A 19,961-nucleotide genomic window follows, 5' to 3' on the forward strand; every position below is an offset into this window, starting at 1 on the left:
CGGAGTAGAAAGGCCAGAACTTTATTTCGTCTCTGGATCTCCCGCAGACATCGCTGAATCGGTGTGTGTGATGCCGATTCAGTGATGTCTTCACTGGTAACCAGGGTAAACATCGGGTTACTAAGCTCAGGGCCGCGCTTAGTAACCCGATGTTTACCCTGGTTACCATTGTAAATGTAAAAAAAAAAAACAGTACATACTTACATTCCGGTGTCTGTCCCCTCGCCGTCAGCTTCCCGCACTGACTGTGAGCGCTGGCCGGCTGTAAAGCACAGCTGTGATGTCACCACTCTGCTTTACGGCCGGCCGGCGCTCACAGTCAATGCGGGAAGCTGAGGTCGGGGGACAGACACCGGAATATAAGTATGTACTGTTTTTTTTTTTTTACATTTACAATGGTAACCAGGGTAAACATCAGGTTACTAAGCGCGGCCCTGCGCTTAGTAACCCGATGTTTACCCTGGTTACCAGGGGACTTCGGCATTGTTGGTCGCTGGAGAGCTGTCTGTGTGACAGCTCTCCAGCGACCACACAGCGACAAAACAGCGATGCTGCAGCGATCGGCATCGTTGCCTATATCGCTGCAGCGTCGCTTAATGTGACGGTACCTTAAGGCAGCAGTAGCTCGGTTTCTTATTTTATACATAATTGAGATTAAAGGAGCTATCCCCTTTAGCCTATATTTTTCATTTTTCTTAGAAAATGCTGAGAACTTGAGAAAGACCCTTCTAAGGAAAGATTGTTAGCAGACAGGTTCAAAAGGAATATATCAACTATATTTCAGGTAATAGTTTTGTACTGATACATATTTTGTTCTAAACTGTTTTTATTCTCTAATTGCAGATTTTTTTAATTCTATTTTCTGAACATGGTTATGAGGACAGACTTCTTTACATGAGTTAAATCTTTAGATCTACTATATGGAGCGCAGACTAAGGCTACGTTCACATTTGCATTGTGCGGTTCAGCGTCGGCGACACAACGCACAATGCAAATGTAAACGCATGCACAACGCAGCATTTTGTGACGCATGCGTCCACTTTTGCATGGTTTTTGGCGCAGGAAAAACTGCATCATTCAGCGTCCTCTGCGCCCTGACGCATGCGCCACAGTCACAAAACGCAAGTGCAACGCATGTCCATGCGCCCCCCATGTTAAATATAGGGGCGCATGACACATTGAGACCTCTATGGTTGTTGATGCCGGCTTGCTGTGAGTGCCACCCTGTGGTCGGCGCTCATAGCAAGTCTGTAATTCAGCTATATAGGAGCGATCTGATGATCGCTCCTATGTAGCAGAGCCAATCCAGTTGTGCCAGCTTCTGGCCTCCCATGGAGGCCATTAAAGCATGGCAAGAGTTTTAAAAAAAATGTTTTAAAAAATATGAAAAAATTAAAAAAATATATAAAAGTTCAAATCACCCCCCTTTCACCTCAGTCAAAATAAAACAATACAAAAAAATCAAACATACACATATTTGGTATCGCCACGTTCAGAATCGCACAATCTGTCAATAAAAGAAAGGATTATCCTGATTGCTAAATAGCGTAGCGAGAAAAAAATTAAAAATGCCAGAATTACTTTTTTTGGTCGCCATGACATTGCATTAAAATGCAATAACGGGCGATCAAAAGAACGTATCTGCACAAATGTGGTATCATTAAAAACATCAGCTTGGCACGCAAAAAATAAGCCCTCACCCGACCCGAGATCCGAAAAATGGAAACGCTACGGGAAAATGGAGCAATTTTTTTTTAGCAAAGTTTGGAATATTTTTTCACCAGTTAGATTAAAAAAAAAGCTAGGCATGTTTGGTGTCTATGAACTCGTAATGACCTGGGAATCACAATGGCAGGCCAGTTTTAGCATTTAGTGAACCTAGTAAAAAAGCCAAACAAAATACAAGTGTGGTATTTTTCCTGTTTTCTAGTTAAAGACATGGTAAAACCAATGGTGTCATTCAAAAGTACAACTTGTCCCGCAAAAAATAAGCCCTCACATGGCCATATTGACAGAAAAGTGAAAAAGTTATGGCTCTGGGAAGGAGGGGTGAAAAAACAAAAATGCAAAAACGAAAAAAGGCTGCGTCTTGAAGGGGTTAAGTACTTGACCACCCCTTTAAGTTGGGAGAGTTCGATTACATTTGAATGAACGCATGAATTCTCTCTTTAGATCAGCAATATCCAGCTTCAACTCAAACGGATCTAACAAAAAGACAAATCTGTATTCAGCCAGTGGGATGAACTTTTAGAAGTTTTGCCCATGGAAAAGTACATTTACATTGTTCACAATATACATGGATGTAATACACTTTGTTTTATGTTCTAGATATACAAGTACATAATGGTCAACAACCAGTTCACTACTCAACATTTAGACTAATGGATGAACTAATGTGTTAATCAAGTGGCTGATATCCCTTTTGTATTTAATAGATCACATTGAATCTAATTCTATGGAGACATTAGATACTGAATCGTACTGCCTGGGAGTTAGAGGATACCGGCATATTACCCTTATGTTACATACAAGTGTTTAATATACTATTATTTTCAGCAGTTTTCAAGTTTCACTGATCGCAGACATGTGTAATACAAGGACTCTGTTCTTTCAGAGCCTCCGCTTTCTAGCTCAATATTGAATTATAGGCGAGTAACCTTTAGCTTCAAACGGAGAATAGTTATTACAGCTATATATTGAATATTATGTTTCTATTGCATATACAATTTTCCCGTCACATAGATATTTTGCTGATGAAATCTATTACAAGCTATAGACTGTAACATCAGTAAATACAGAATATAGCCAGATAATATAAATGTAATCTCTGCTCCACGGGCAACCTAGGAATTTCAGACGACATCATTCCACAATCCTTATTACCCAACTGACTGTTTATATGTTCAAGAGACGACGGGGGGCATTCTGAAACATAGCTTGTGAATTAAATAATGTGTGGGTATGATCTGAGGGGAGCACCATTCTTAAAATATAAACCAGGAGACCTGCATATAAACATTAAAATAAGACAAAAAATAGATATAATGTGCAATAACAAGACCTAACATAGAGGAAATATACATTCAGAGGTATTCCTCGCCTACTGTATCCTCACCCATCCCTTGTACATTGTGAGCCTTCGTGGGCAGGGTCCTCACTCCTCCTGTACCAGTTATGACTTGTATTGTTTAAGATTATTGTACTTGTTTTTATTATGTATACCCCTCCTCACATGTAAAGCGCCATGGAATAAATGGCGCTATAACAATAAATAATAATAATAATAATAATTCATGAAAACTATAACATTGGCTTCTAGAAAGACATTTCTGTGTATTGAGTTGATCTGTTTATAACTTTAGACAGATTCTTAACAGCTGATAACTCCTTTTAGATCAGTAGAGACCTTCATTATTAGTCTTCGACACTTTGTGAGACGTTATGGGATCACCTGTCCTCTTAGTTTGTTCCAGTAGTTACCATTTTAGACTCTTTACAACTGGGATTAAAGATGAGCGGATTGATCTGTGGAGGCTCAAGTTGGGGTTGAATTTCTTGATATTTGTGGTTTCACGCAAATTCAAACAATTTGAGATTTAATTTGCGGTTAGCAATACAAAAAAAATTTTTCTCTGCACCATTTCCCTCACTGCTGAAAAATCAGAAAGTGAGCTAATGTTATGTTGAGTGGCGATGTGGGCCTCCCATAAAGCCCTGCTGCTCTGAAATTTTGCAGATTATCATACTTTATACAGTGGTGATCAGTACCAGGGCCATCACAGATCAGTGGTTCCAAGCAGAATCATTTTCCATCTCTAGAGTCACTGCTAAGTTTTTCTCATCTGAATAATGTAAGCTCTTATGGTCAGGAGTGTCCTCTCTCTCATCTGTATAGTGTAAGCTCTTGTGGTCAGCAGGGTACTCTCTCATCTGTTAAGTGTAAGCTCTTTTGGTCACTACAGTCCTCTCTCTCATCTGTAGAGTGTAAGTTTTTATGGTCAGCAGGGTCCTCTTTCTCATCTGTAGAATGTAAGTTCTTATAGTCAGCAGAGTCCTCTCTTTCCTCTGTAGCGTGTAAACTCTTATGGTCAGAAGGGTCCTCTCTTTCATCTGTAGAGTGTAATCTCTTATGGTCAGCAGGGTCCTCTCTCTCATCTGTAGATTGTAAGCTCTTATGGTCAGGTGGGTCCTCTCACTCATCTGTAGAATGTAAGCTCTTATGGTCAGTAGGTTCCTTTTTCTCATCTGTAGAGTGTAAGCTCTTATGGTCAGTGGGGTTCCCTGTCTCTCCTGTAGAGTGTATGCTCTTTTGGTCAGCAGGGTCCTCTCTCTCTCCTGTAGAGTATAATCTCTTAGAGTCAGCAGGGTCCTCATTCTCATCTGTAGAGTGTAAGCTCGTATGCTCAGCAGGGTTCTTGCTCTCTTCTCTGTAGTGTGTAAGCTCTTATGGTCATCAAAGTTTTCTTTCTTGCTCTCTTCTCTCCCATGTGTATTTTCTGAGCATTAGTAAGCTTTACAGTATTGAGATTTGTGCAAATTTATTACCTGCAAATCAAATTATTTTGGAAAAGTAGGCAATTTTTAATTTTAAAAGATCTGCTCATCTTTTGGTGTGATACCTAGTTTGTGAAAAGGACTCCCTTCTCTTAGCTAGAGAATAGAATCTCTCACAAAGGTTAGAGTTCATGCTACTGGACCCAAATTGTGCATGTATTACAGATGGGTAAATTGTATGGCTAATGTAGCTGATCAGTGAGGGTTTAGAAAAGGAGTACTGCAGTATTATTGTGCAAGAAATCAAACAATAGCAGGTTCATGTCCATTAGTGAAAAAAATATATTAAAAAATATAAATGTTTGAATCACTGATCTTTTCTCAATACAAAATAAAGAAATAAAAGAATGCAAAGTATTCCAATATTCATAAAAGTCTGACTTATTGAAATTTAAAACTAAAAATGGTAAATATTATAAAGCAATAAAGAAAAAAAAAGAAATACCACAATTTCTATTTTGTGGTTTCTTAAAAAAAAAAAGCTATCAGATTGTCATATACACCTTATCAATGGAAAAATATAAAGGTCACAGAAAATGCACATACAAAACAATTTTTTTTTGCAAAATTCAGATTTTTTTTCACAGAAAATGCAAAAACAAACTGTTAGGTGTCGAGTTCCTGCCGCTGCACAAGGGGAATGTCGAACCATCTCTGCTGCGTCTCCTATTCTCCTCCAGCCGCAGTGGAGCCTGCTCAGCGGAGGTGTCAGTCCCAGCGCCTGGCTCGGACAGATGCTGCGCATTTGGTTACTGCTTCCCTTCCAGGCTCAGCCATTATAACCAATACTGTTCAGCGGCGAGCAGGCGTCCCTGGGACTAAGTCCTGCTTTTCTCCTTCTGAGCATGCCCAAGGGAAGATCTCTTATTTGAGGTCGGAGGTTACATGCTCAGGTCCGGTAGCAGCTCCTATTGGTCCACCAGGAAGGTCCTGAAGAGCTGCAGCTATAAAAAGTTTGCATGGCCGCTCGGCCATGTGCTAGAATAAATCAGTATTTGTGTGTGTGTGGATGTATGCCTGTTCTGGTGAAAGCTCTGAATCATTCCCATCCCTAGAATTGTTGAATGCTCACGAGTGTTGTAGCTGTCTAGCGCCAGATAGTGCCATCCAGCACCAGGCACAAAATATACTGCGTCTATCCTGCAGTGACCACCTCTGCGGTACTGTATGCACTCTGTACGGCAATCATTATTGTCTTCTGACAATCCGTCAGTGTAGGGTGGGAATTCCCGTTTGATCCCAGCATCTGACTCAGGGCGTCCTCAGGTGCGAGCTCAAAAGCCATCGAGGGTCAGAGCGGGATCAACCACCTGCATAGTGGGGGTGAGTTGCAGGAATCCCACTACTATCCATTTGCTGCGCCCTGTGAATGCTAACAGGGCCCAGTGTTATCTTTAATCCCGGCGACTCTGTGAAGCAACAGAATTCGCTCCTATACAGACCGGGTGATGGTACCCGTGTCTATTCAGGTGTAGTACCACCATATAGTGCCGCCATTTACTAGCAGCAGGTTCCACTCTTGCACGGGGGACCTCGGGCTGCGAATGCACCTATACTATCTCTATATTTACTCGGTGCATTCTGCCAGCCCTAACAGTATACAAGCGCCAGGGTCTGGCTAGTTAAGGCGGACGATCAGCATCTACAACGGTACATCCAGCAGCTGGAGGGTAGGTTGGCAGCTCTTGAATGCAAAACCTTGGCTGTGGATGTCACAGCAATCGCTGTTCTGGCTGCTAGCGTAGCTGCAGCCAGTTTGTCCACTGCCACCCCTGCTCTGACTTTATCCCGTTTCCCGTTACCAGACCAGTTTGCTGGTGACAGTAAGTTTTGTCTGGGATTTGTGAGCCAGTGTGCTATACATCTAAAGCTCCTGGCTGCATGTGTTCCCATGAAACAGGCTAAAGTGGGATTTATTTTATCCCTTCTGTCATTGGAGTGTGCAATGCCGCTGTGAGAGCGCGATGATCGTGTGGTGCAGAGTGCTCCTCGCTTCTTGGACTCTCTGAAACAGGTCTTTATGGGACCTTGTATCACCCATGATATGCTGCTCCAACTGCTGGCATTGACACAGGGCTCGTCCACGGTCAGTCAATTCGCCGTCCACTTCTGGACTTTGGTATCTGAGCTGGAGTGGCTGGATAAAATCCTTATCCCGGTGTTTTGGAAGGCACTGGCTGACTATGTGAACGACGCCTTGGCCACCAGGGAAATTCCTGCCACACTGGAAGAGCTTATAACTATTTCCACCTGCATTGACCTTTTAATGAACGAAGGTTGGAGCGAACCCAGTGTAGGCAAAGGTTCCGGTTGGCTCCTACCTTCGCCACTCCTCTGGAATCTCCTGTTCAGGCGTCCGAGTCCCATGAGGCCATGGAAGTATCTCGAGCAGGACCTAAGTCCCGGGCCACTCGAATACCCGTGATCTGTAATGTCTGCCAGCAGATAGGACATTATGCCAAGAAATGTCCCCAGCAGTTGGGAAAACGACCGCATCTAGTAACCGTAGGAGGAGGATTACCAGACACAACGGCGTTTTCCGCCAGCCCTAACACAAACCAATTTTTTTTTGCAAAGTTCAGAAATTTTTTAACCACTAAACTATAAAATAATACACAAGTTTGTTTTCTCTATAATTGGATTGACATGGAAATGTTGCCAGATCATTTGTATTGCACACAGCACTCCATAAAAACAAAACCCTAAAGAACAATGATGAAATTGTGTTATATTTCACTGCACTTGGAATTTATTCGGATTTTAAGTACATTGTATAGAAAATGAGCTATGGCATTCAAAGCTACAATTTGTCCTGCAGAAAGCAAGCCCTCATATGGTATTTGATGAAAAAAAATGTTTTTGCTCTAAGAAGAAATGTAAAAAACAAAAGTGCAAGAACAAAAATTGTCTGTCACAGATATTAGTTATTGTACAACTAGATTAAAAGTTACATGGCTATATGTAAAGACTATGTAAAAATTAGTAAATCAGACTCTTTAGACTTGTGGTTCTACATGGGCACTAAAGACACAATGCTGGACTTTGGACTTATAATAAAGAATAAGGGGTCTGATTCATGAAGACTGATGGCGGGCATCTCTGTGCATCTCCCGTGCTTCCACCATACTCTGGAACTCTCTACCCCAACAAATCAGACTTTCGCCTACCATAAAAGCCTTCAAAAGGAACCTGAAGATCCACCTCTTCTGACAAGCCTACAGCCTGCAGTGATCCTCAGTCTATTGAACCGCCGCACAGCCAGCTCTACCTTCTCCTAGTGTATCCTCACCCATCCCTTGTAGACTGTGAGCCCTCGCAGGCAGGGTCCTCTCTACTTCTGTACTTGAGTATGCCTTGCATTGCTCATGTTTATTGTACTTATCTATAATTGCCCCTTCCACGTGTAAAGTGCCATGGAATAAATGGCGGTATAAAAATGAATAATAATAATAATCTCTTTGTGCCTCACCGGAAATGGTACTCTAGGAACTGGAGTAACATGTCTGGCGAAAGTTACCCCACTAAAGTGGCGTAGCTCATGATGAATTCAGTGGACAGACACAGTCATGCCTTGTTCTGTCCGCACTCCGCCCACATTAATGTAACTGATGTGAAAATGCCAAAATTCACAACATTTTTACACAACTTCACTTTCCACATAAATGTTGTGACTTTTCAAAGTGTGATGTAAACACTTTGATGAATCAGCTAAGTGTACGTTTTAACAGCACTGACTTCCACATTGTGTTTATCAAATATATAGGCACTTTGGAAAGAAGATGTGTGGAGTTATAAAAATCACAGCATTCATAGACATGATAATGATAAGTATTCTATTATGTCCATTAGGAGTAATTTGCCAGATAGACACTGCCAAAAAAATTTCAACAACAATATCCGTTAAGGTGCAATTGCCCACAGACACAAAGTGATTCCAGCATGACGAAGTATAAAAATTAATTTTTATTTATATTAAATTAAAAACCTTTAAAAAATAAACAGGGCTATAAAGACCTCCTTCTGGCCATCATGCCAGAAATGAGCGCATCGCCGACCCCGTGACATGATCGGGGGTCAGCGATGCTTCTGCATAGTAACCATAGAGGTACTTGAGACCTCTATGGTTACTGATGCCAGTTTGCTGTGAGCGCCACCCTGTGGTCGGCGCTCATAGCAAGCCTGCAATTCAGCTACATAGCAGCGATCTGGTGATCGCTGCTATGTAGCTGAGCCGATCGAGTTGTGCCAGCTTCTAGCCTCAATAAAAAAAGCATTAACCTGATCGCTAAACAGTGTAGCGAGAAAAAAATTAGAAACACCAGAATTACGCTTTTTTGGTCGCCGTGACATTGCATTAAAATGCAATAATGGGCAATCAAAAGAACGTATCTTCACAAACATGGTATCAATAAAAATGTCAGCTTGGAGCTCAAAAAATAAGCCCTCAACCGACCCCAGATCACAAAAAATGGAGATGCTACGGGTATCGGAAAATAGTGCAACATTTTTTTTTTAGCAAAGTTTGGATTTTTTTTTCACCACTTAGATAAAAGAGAACCTAGATATGTTTGGTATCTATGAACTCAATATGACCTGGAGAATCAAAATGGCGGGTCAGTTTTAGCATTTAGTGAACCTAGTAAAAAAGCCAAACAAAGAACAAGTGTGGGATTGCACTTTTTTTTGCAATTTTACCGCACTTGGAATTTTTTTCCCTTTTTCTAGTACAAGATATGGTAAAACCAATGAAGTCGTTCAAAAGTACAACTCGTTTCGCAAAAAATAAGCCCTCACATGGCCATATTGATGGAAAAATAAAAAGGTTTTGGCTCTGGGAAGGAGGGGAACGAAAAACGAACACGGAAAAATGGAAAATCCCAAGGTCATGAAGGGGTTAAGGTGCAAAAAGCCAATGCAGACAGACTGGACCATGTAAATCTGGGATGCTTACCGCAGACCTGTGTTCTTCCCTCACAATATCATGATAATGATAAGCAAATAATAAAAACATGCAAGCAAAGTTTTCAAAACATCAAATATCTCACTTTATTTAGCATTGAGTATGAGTACCATGTGGAGTTACATGTTTTGTCTTCCATTAATGAAGTTACTGATGGCTATCTGAGAAATGTTCTGCCATATTTCAAAGTGTCCCAAGATCTGTTTTTTAACCCAACAACACCAGTTTGCAAGATGGTTATACTACTGTAAGCAGCATGTGTGGCCTACATGTGTTACCAGGGCCTACAGCATCTCCGCACTTACCTCTCATCAATCACATCTGGGGCTTAATTGGTCGGCAATTCGAAAGGGAGCTGCCAGCAGCAGATCTTGATGATTTTCCCACACGCATTCAGTATGTCAGAACATTCCTTGGACAACTATTAATAACGTAATTGATTGCATCCAAGGCTTGTGTGTGTATTTCTGCATGCAGTTCTAAATATTGAATAAATCAAAATCTTTTCAAAATGTTGTTTGCATTTTTTCATCTTTTGCATATTATAAACAAGTCTATTGATCTTGTGATTTTCATAATTCCATGACTTTTCCTACTTGATGTTACAATTTCAATGCTGATGTTGAGGAGTGTATATCTATATAAATAAATGTATATACACTGTCTTTATTTGTATTTATACACAGGAATAAGCAAAATGAACCCACTTGTTGGAGGTACTTCCCATAAATGTTGAAATATAAAACTGGTAAGCGATCTTTCTGTTTCAAACTAAAGCTTTTGCCTACCTACAGTGGCCTTTAACCTGGCCCTTTCCTCCAATCTTAGAAGAGTTGGAGTTGATGGAACATATAATGACTCCTTTCCTGTGTAGTAAAGTCAGCAATAAAGCTTAGTAATTAAGGTGGCTGGGGAGGCCCATCCCAGCATGCCAGTGGTGTGGCAAACACTTTTCAAACTTCAAACAATATCAAAGTCAATAAGAAACTGGCCTAGTTTAGGGCTGGTTTGAATTAAGCCTCTCTTCCACACGCACATTTCAAATCCAGGCTCAAACAAGAAAGCCCCAACCTTATGGTTTTCATTAAAACCAATTATCTTATCTGTTTCATCTCAAGCCTGACCCTTAGGCTTGCAAACAGCCTTTCGGTGCATTTTGTGTGCTTGTTTGAGAAAGCCTACAGCCAGCCAATGGCCCGAGGACCAGCTAATTAAAACACAGTTGCCCCCTGCTTCAAATGATTAAATATTTTTAAATAATTTTTCCATTCATTGCCTCAAGCTTCAAAGAGTCTGTAGATTTAGTCATCTATTTTGTTTGTCAGAAACCAACCTCAGAAAGAATTTGGGAAGATGGATACTTTGCACTGAATACAGTTTTCAACCTGTGTCCTGCTGCTCTAGCAATAAAGTGCTAATGATCTCGTATTGTTTAATAAGATAGAATCCTACAAAGAATCACATCATAGAGGCAATAATCATATTTCACTGGATATCAATATATCATCTTCATTACCCAAGGTCGGAGAATTTAATGAGCTCACAGAACTTGTTGATGTGCTAGTAAAGTTTAATAATAACATTTAGCCAAATCGTGATTAGAATTCAATTTCCCTGACTTTAGTTTACATTTGAAAGTGAAACCACAAAAATATCCAGGCAATTCCCTTAAGTAGCATTCCAAGGAACATTTCTGAAGGATGATGCAAGTTTTTTTCTATAAAAATGAAAACTCAGAAAAATAGAGTATAAAAACAATTTTTGGCAACCAGTGACCCACAGAAATGCTTTTATAGGAAATACTTATATGATGTATGCATCTATTGGATGTGATGACCCACACAAATTCATCAAAATGAGTTTCTAATCAGGACCACTGTGTGTTGAGAAATAAATTGTTGGCATCAGCCATCTCGTTGCCATTTGTAGTCCAAGAAACAATTTTTCAGGACCGCTGTGTGTTTTCTGGTAGTATGAGAAATAAATTATTGACATCAGCCATCTTAAAATAATACTTTTCTGGATCACTCTCTGTTTTTTAGTAGTGTTGAAAATAAATAATTTGTATAAGCCATTTTGCTACCATTTGTAGGCCAAATATATAAAAAAAATTTTTTATGACTGTGTGTACTCTGCATCCCCCACCTTTGGAACTACTGTTATTTTAAGCCACTGTGTGCTTTCTAGTAGTGTTGCAATCAAATTTTTGGCATCAGCTGTCTCATTGCCATTTGTAGGCCAACTGAATAATTATTCTGAATTGCAGTGTGTTTTCTAGTAGTCTGAGAAATAAATCTTGTTGCAATTTTTAGGCCAAATAATTAATTTTTCTGGACCTCTGTGTCCTTTAAGCTTCTGTGTGTTTTCTAGTAGGGTTGCATATAAATAATTGGCATCAGCAATCTCCTTGCCATTTGTAGGCCACATAAATATTTTTTCTGGACCACTGTGTGTACATCGCCTGTGGGAGTACTGTTCCTTTAAGCTGCTGTGTTTTTTCTAGAAGGGTTGCATATAAATAGTTGGCACCAGCCATTTTGTTACCATTTGTAAGCCAAAATAATAATGTTTCAGGACCGCTGTATGAACTCTGCAACCCCCCACCTGTGGAACTACTGTTCTTTTGAGCCACTGTATGTTTTCTAGTAGTTTAAAGTGAAATGGCGTGCACTCTGGTCAGAAAAGACAGGTGTCGGCTGAACCTGGATAAAGTCCAGTTAAATCATAGGTTTGTAAAAAACAGCCGCACTCAGGGATTAGATTTTCAAATGCAGAATTGAGTAACGATTTATTGTATTCACCACAGTAGCATGAAGGTGGTGAGTACAATAAATCGTTACTCAATTCTGCATTTGAAAATCTAAACCCTTAGTGCAGCTGTTTTTTACAAACCTATGCTTTCTAGTAGTGTTGCAAACAAATAATTTTCATTAGCTGTCTCGTGCCATTTGTCGGCCCACTGAATAATTTTTCTGAATTGCAGTGTTTTCTAGTAGTCTGAGAAATAAATAATCGGCATCAGCAATCTTGTTGCCATTTGTAGGCCAAGTAAATAATTTTTATGGACCGCTGTGTCCTTTAAGCTGCTGTGTGTTTTTTAGTAGGTTTGCATATAAATAATTTTTCTGGACCGCAGTGTGTACACTGCACCCCCACCTGTGGGAGTACTGTTCCTTAAAGCGGCTGTTTGTTTTCTAGTAGGGTTGCATATAAATAATTGGCATCAGTCATTTCCTTGCCATTTGTAGACCAAAGAAATAATTTTTCAGGAACGCTGTGTTTTCTAGTCATCTGAGGAATAAATACCGTATTTTTTGTTTTATAAGATGCTCCGGATTATAAGACACACCCCAAATTTTGAGGAGAAAAATAGGAAAAAACTATTTTTAATAAAATGGTGGTGCTTCTTATAATCCATGCATCTTATTGTTTACTAGGAGTGGTGGCTGTGGAGAAGCGGGGTCCCAGGGTTGCTGCTGGAGGAGGCAGGAGTGGAACATTGCTACAGGACGTAGCCTTGGATGAGGGGGTGTTGCAATGTGCGGCGCACAGCAGTGGGTGTCTGATGCTGCTGCTGTGCTCTGTCCCCGTTTGTGTCGGGTGTTGCTGTCACCACGGTCCGTCACTGGTGTTGCCGCCGTGCACTGTCCCCCAGTGCTTGCTGCTGCTGCACTCTGTCCCCTGGTGCTTGCCACGGTGCTCTGTCCCCCGATGCTTGCCGTTGGGCCCACCACCACTCTCTGTCCCATGCAGCATGGGGGGCTTTGCCATTCCATCCATGCTTTCCTGTGTGTGTGCGGTGGCTTCCTTCTGGGAAAATGGCCGCCGGGAGGTGGTGCATGTGCAGATCGAGATCTTTGCTCTGAAATCTCGGGAGATGAGATTTCAGTGCTGAGATCTCATCTCTCGAGATCTTGGTCCCAAGATCTCCATCTGCACATACCCCACCTTCTGGCAGCCATTTTTCCAGAAGGAATCCATTACACATGCACAGGAAAGCATGGATGGAAATGTAGAGCCCTCCGCGCTGCACAGGACAGAGCATGGCTGTGGCAAGCACCGTGGGCAAAGCACGGTGGTGGCAAGCACCGGGGGGACAGAGCATTCTGGCAGCACTGGGGGACGCTCTGCAGCACTAGCACCCGGCTGCACTGGGGACAGAGCGTGGCAGGAAGCACTGGACACCCGCAGTGGCAGCACAGATAATGTATATCCGCATTGTAAGACGCACCCCCTTTTTCCCAAAAAATTTTTTGGGAAAAAAGTGCGTCTTAAAAAGCAAAAATACAATAAATGACATCATCCATCTCATTGCTATTTATAGGTCAAAGAAATACTTTTTTAGGACCGCTGTGTGTTTTCTCATCATGTGGCAAATAAATAAATCTACTGTTCCGCCATCTCTTTGCGAGTAATGTGCCAAAAACCTTCCAAAAATGAGGAGAGCGTCAAATAGGGGATGTGAATGTAGCCAATAATGCGCAGTTCTTTCACAATATTTTCCACCCGGTCCACAGGTAAAAAGTGCACAATTGCCACCTGAGGACCACTTGCATATTAGCCAAGCAGCCTGAGCCCCAAGACTTGCAGCAGTCTCTTCTGCTTTTTAATGACTGCTGGTTTGGGTTCTATGGCTATCCACCTGGCCCTGTCCCAGAAGTAGTAGAGACTGAATGCACTGATGCCAAACCACTTGTTATGTTGAAGGCTAGTGCACAATGTCAGTGGTCCACCACAGCACATATCAGATCATGAGAAAACTCAGTTGCCAACTGCAGAATCTTTCTGAAGTGTGCAGACCAGCAAAGAGGGCTGAGTGGAGGAGTTGATTGAAGATGTTGTGAGGGACTATAAGGTCTTAGACCCCACATGGTTTGGAGGCCATTCTAGTGATGTGTGAAGTACAGAGGAAGAGGACGTGACCACTCTGCCCCAGGAGCAGTAAAGCTCAGGGTCCATACCATACACCTACTGTTAGGGCACAGACCTTAAACATGAACTTTTTTAAGAAATCCATGTAACTGTTTGGGTTTGGCACCCTGAACATTGGCTATTTCCCACACTGTCATCTGCATGACAGCATGAGAAACACCAGCAGCTCAAATCGGCAGTAAGATTATTACCGCCTGTCAGAGTGCCAGCAGTTGTGACTGATGGTAAAAAGTTTACCTCCAGTCACAGAGGTGTCAGCTGATGTGATTACTACTCTCATAAGCCTACGCCTGCTGCCACTAAAGCAGCGAAAGCAGGTGCAGCTGATGGTAGTATACATCAGCTGGCGACTGTGCTATAAATACATTTTTTTTTTAAATGGTTTTTCCTATTTTTTGATAACCAGCATGGCAAAACTGACAGCTGCGGGTTGCAACCCTCAGCTGTCAGCTTTATCATGGCTGGTTATCAAAAATAGGGGAGTCCCCATGCTGTTTTTTAAAATTATTTAAATTAATAATTTTAAAAAACAACATGGCGTTCCCCCCACTATTGACAACCACAAAGCTAAAGCAGACAGCTTGGCGCTGGTATTTCCAGGCTCCTAAGGGGCCATGGATATTGGCACTTTGCTCGGCTCTTCCCACTTGCCCTGTGGTGGTGGAAAGTGGGGTTCATATTCGTAGAGTTGTATTTTTAGGTGACATCAAGCCCAGCATAGTCATATGGTGGGTAAAAAATACTCAGAATAAAATCCTTTGTTTGAAATAAAAATGCACATCATTTTACAAATTTATTTAAAAATAACAAACACAGTTATACTCATCTTACGCCCATTCCATTTTAGCCCTGGTCCCTTGTAAAAAACTGAAAAGAATAAACAACAAAAATTCTCAAGTAAGAATAGTGTTGAGCATTCCGATACCGCAAGTATCGGGTATCGGCCGATATTTGCGGTATCGGAATTCCGATACCGAGTTCCGATATTTTTGTGATATCGGGAATCGGTATCGGGATTAAGATTCATGTGTAAAATAAAGAATAAAAATAAAAAATATTGATATACTTACCCTCGGACGCGCCCTGGTTGTCACCGCTGCAACCGCCATGCTTGCATTCCTAAGAATGAGCACGTTAAGGACTTTCGATGACGTCACGGCTTGTGATTGGTCGCTGAGCGGTCATGTGACCGCTCACGCGACCAATCACAAGCCGCGACGTCATCGAAGGTCATTAACACGCTCATTCCTAAGAATGAGCGAGTTAAGGACCTTCAATGACGTCGTGGCTTGTGATTGGTCGCGTGAGCAGTCACATGACCGCTCAGCGACCAATCACAAGCCGCGACGTCATCGAAGGTCCTTAACGCGCTCATTCTTAGAAAGGGAAGCATGGCGGTTGCAGCGGTGACAACCAGGGCGCGTCCGAGGGTAAGTATATCAATATTTTTTATTTTAATTCTTTATTTTACACATGAATATGGATCCCAGGGCCTGAAGGAGAGTTTCCTCTCCTTCACACCCTGGGAACCATAGAGGATACCTTCCGATATTTGTGTCCCATTGACTTGTATTGGTATCGGATATCGGTATCGGCGATATCCAATATTTTTCAGATATCAGCCGATACCATCCGATACCGATACTTTCAAATATCGGACGGTATCGCTCAACACTAAGTAAGAAATTTCTCATGGTGAACTGTGGTAAACTCACTGAGCTTATCACTGCACTGTGAGACTTTTTCTCACGGTGTAAGCTCTGATCACAATGTGGTCACCGCAGTTCACTGGCCCAGCACATACTGAAATGAACTGGGAATGCAGCCTCAGTGATCTGAAGTAACCTAGATGATGTCACCGCTGGTCACTGACACTGGGCTTGCATCATCTCACTCTCGGTGGTTTTCAGCCTGAATGGTCACATCTCATCACTGCCCAGGTTTAGAACCAATTATCGCAGACAAGGAATACAGCGTGGGACAGTATGTCATACAGGTGGGGGATATTGCTGTTTTTTTAGTTTCTTTTTACTGGAGACCAGGGCTTCAATGGAATGGGCATTAAGTGAGTATTTTGTTGTTTATTATTTTCAGTTTTTTTGCAGGGAAATAGGGCTTCAATGGAATGGACGTAAGGTGAGTATAACTGTCCAACGTTAAAAAAGAAACAAAGTGTCACACTATCAGTCAGAATTGCCGGTTATGTCCCCATGGAGAAACAAGCAGTTGCCCATGCAGTATCCGGGTGCATACTCTGAAAGTAATACGTATTCCACAGGAAAAATAAAATAAGAAAAAGAGAGCACTCACCAACTGCAGTGATCGTCCTTTACTTTATTATTTCCTCCCTGCTGCCTTTTGATATGTTTGTATCATTGCCACAATAAAGTAAAGGACGATCACTGCAGTTGGTGAGTGCTCTCTTTTTCTTATTTTATTTTTCTCGTGAGTATAACTGTGTTTGTTATTTTTTATGTATTTTTATTTCAAATAAAGGACTTAATTCTGGGTGGTTTTTAATTACAATATGAATATGACTCATATAGATGCCTCTCCAATACTAACTGCTGGGCTTGATGTCACCTGAAAATACAAAGGTGACATCAACCTCACAAATATACTTTTTACCCTCGGTCACATGGTGGCTGACACTGCCATCTGACAGCGAGGAAACCTCAGCTCTCTGACCACCGGTAATAATTTTATCACCGATCATAGGTGGCATTTGCGCTGTCATGCAGCGTGGCTAAAAACGGATGTTCTGGTCCCCAATAATCTGAATGGGGTACGGGTTTGGGTTCCTGTACTGTTCTGGTACCTGAACAGAACTTTTTCAACTGTTTGGCCTGCCAGACCCGAACATTAAGGGGTTCGCCAATCACTACTTGCAACTGCCCATTTTGCCTTTCTACCCAATTAATTATTCACTTTTCACTGCTCTATGTAGTAACAGGAAGTCTCTTGCCCCTGCATTTATCATCCCCGTCTTCAGCTCCTGACTCAGCTGCTCCATTCCTACCACCTGCCAGAGGCTTTTGCTGTAGCTTATGACTAATACTAGAAAAATTGACCTCATATTTCTACATCGAGTTTAGAAGGATTCCGCTAGTCGGTTTTTAATCACATGGTGTCATAGACCTAATGAAAAAGAGAAGAATTATTTGGGTAGAAAGCAAAATGAGCAATTGCAAGTACAAAGTGCTGTATAATATGATGACTGCAATATATTAAGAAAAAACTTTGATGGGAGTGCTCATTTTAATTTGATCGGCTAATAGGGTACTTTAAAGTCATGCAATACTAGTCTTACATAATTTTCACTCCATAATTTTGCGGTTCATTATATAATTTTAGTTACGTAGTTTTGATTAATTTGCTTTTGTTCAAAAATATAGAATTTGTGAGAAATGAAGAAAACATCAATAATTATTAATCACCTCTTGTTTGGTTGTACTATTACTGAGGCAGATGTATGGATTAATTATATTTGTATAGTAATCCTTATTAATCATCATTCATACTTCAGAGTTTTTTGTGTAAGAAAAAAAGAGACTTTTTTTTATCAGTATGCTGCATCCGATTATTATTCATTTTTAGTCCATGTGTCTGTTTCATCATCACTTTGGCATCCATTTTTCTCACGTTAAAAAAAAAAGTTTCCTAGCTTCTCTTACTAATTAGACAGCAGAAATGCAGACAGCACTCAGATGATACACTGATGGCATCAAAGTCCTATCTCATTTTTGGACATAGCAATTCACTTGACTGCACGAGTTTGATCCACAATTCAGATCAACAACAGACATGTTTACTGACCGCAAAAAAAAAATAAAAGAAAGAAGAGATGTCTATTTTTCATTCGATTTGCCCATATATTATCAGTGAAAAGCAGGGATAGAAAACGTACTAGAAAAACAGACGTCAGGATGAGATCTTAGTCAATACGTAAAGTAGGTCTTACATTTTAAACCTTAAGGAGGCATACGATATAGTTGCTTCATATCGCCCATCAGGGGTTAATATTTATCAGAAGCTGTCTCATATGCTGGTGCTTGGTCATATGGGAGTGAGAGGAGGTTTCCGTGATCTCTAAACTGTGAAATATTTCCTTCCATGAGACTGCAAGTGCTTTGACTTTAGTGAGCAGCAGCACAAGATAAACTACACCACATGTAGATGAAAAGCGCAGGGATTTAACAGTAAGGCTGTCTAAATTCATTCCAGACTGTCTCTATGTTTACAGAGCTCCCTCAACAGCTCCTGCACATCTTGAAGACTGATTTTATATAAAGTTACGCTAATCAAGTTAGTCATCATTGTCTCCAGCATAAACAGCAGAATATACAGTAAAATACACAGAAAATACTTTGATGTGTCACCTTGAAAAAATGTGCTTTTTACAGGATTAGGGTTAAGACTAACCTAGGTGTTGTTTGCAATGGCATTACATTGTGACATATGGGGTATACAGAAGTACCGCACTATGGCCTGTTCTATCAGATCAGGACACAAGCTGCATCTTCCTCCCCTAAGGGCTGATAGTGAACACAGCAGAGTCCAAAGCATGAAGCCCACATGGCGGTGCACTGAACCTGCACTTCTCCTTTTCTATGTACTGATTTTAAGGCTCTGATAGACTCTGTTGAATATTGGAAGCCACTTTATGGACTCATTCACACAACTGTAAAAATCGGGCGAGCGCTATCCGTCGTTTTGAAGGATAGCACTCATCACCATGTTATTCTGTGGGGCTATGCACACGTCTGATTTTTTCCCCCTGACCGAGTCGGTCTGAGGAACAAATTACAGAACGCCCAAGTTACAACTGATAATCGGATTGCACTCATCCATTCACGTCTCCGGGGAAAATCTTGGACCGCACTTCAATGACATCTCAGTGCAGTCCGGTTTTCACTGACAGACTGAATGTAGAGCAGGGGTGTCAAACTGCATTCCTCGAGGGCCTCAGACCATGCGTGTTTTCAAGATTTCCTTAGCATTCCACAAGGTGCTGCAATCATTATATGTGTAGGTGATTAAATTATCACCTGTGCAGTACAAGGAAATCCTGAAAACATGACCTATTTGCAGCCCTCGAGGAATGCAGTTTGACACCCCTGATGTAGAGGATAGAGAATTTTTTTATTCTCATCCAAGAAAATCGGATCCCATTCTCATCAAATTCTGATCAGAAATTAATTGTAGTGTGATTAACATAATCAGACCGATCTTCTCAGATAAGAGAAAAACGGTCATGTGACCCTAGCCTAAGGTCAATTAGCAAATGTATATATGTAACTATATATATATATATATATATATACACACACAGTATATATATATATACTGTTTTTTATTATTATTTGTTTTTCAGTAATAGCTATATGATGACTTGTTTTTGTAGGAGAAGTATTTTCTTAATTGCACCATTTTATTTACAGATTTTTTTGTGGGTTAGAGTGAAAAAAAATAGCAATTCTGTTAATTTTATTTTTCTGTGCAAATGGCGGTACTT

The sequence above is a fragment of the Ranitomeya imitator genome, chromosome 6 (assembly GCF_032444005.1).
Source record: "Ranitomeya imitator isolate aRanImi1 chromosome 6, aRanImi1.pri, whole genome shotgun sequence".
NCBI lineage: Eukaryota > Metazoa > Chordata > Amphibia > Anura > Dendrobatidae > Ranitomeya > Ranitomeya imitator.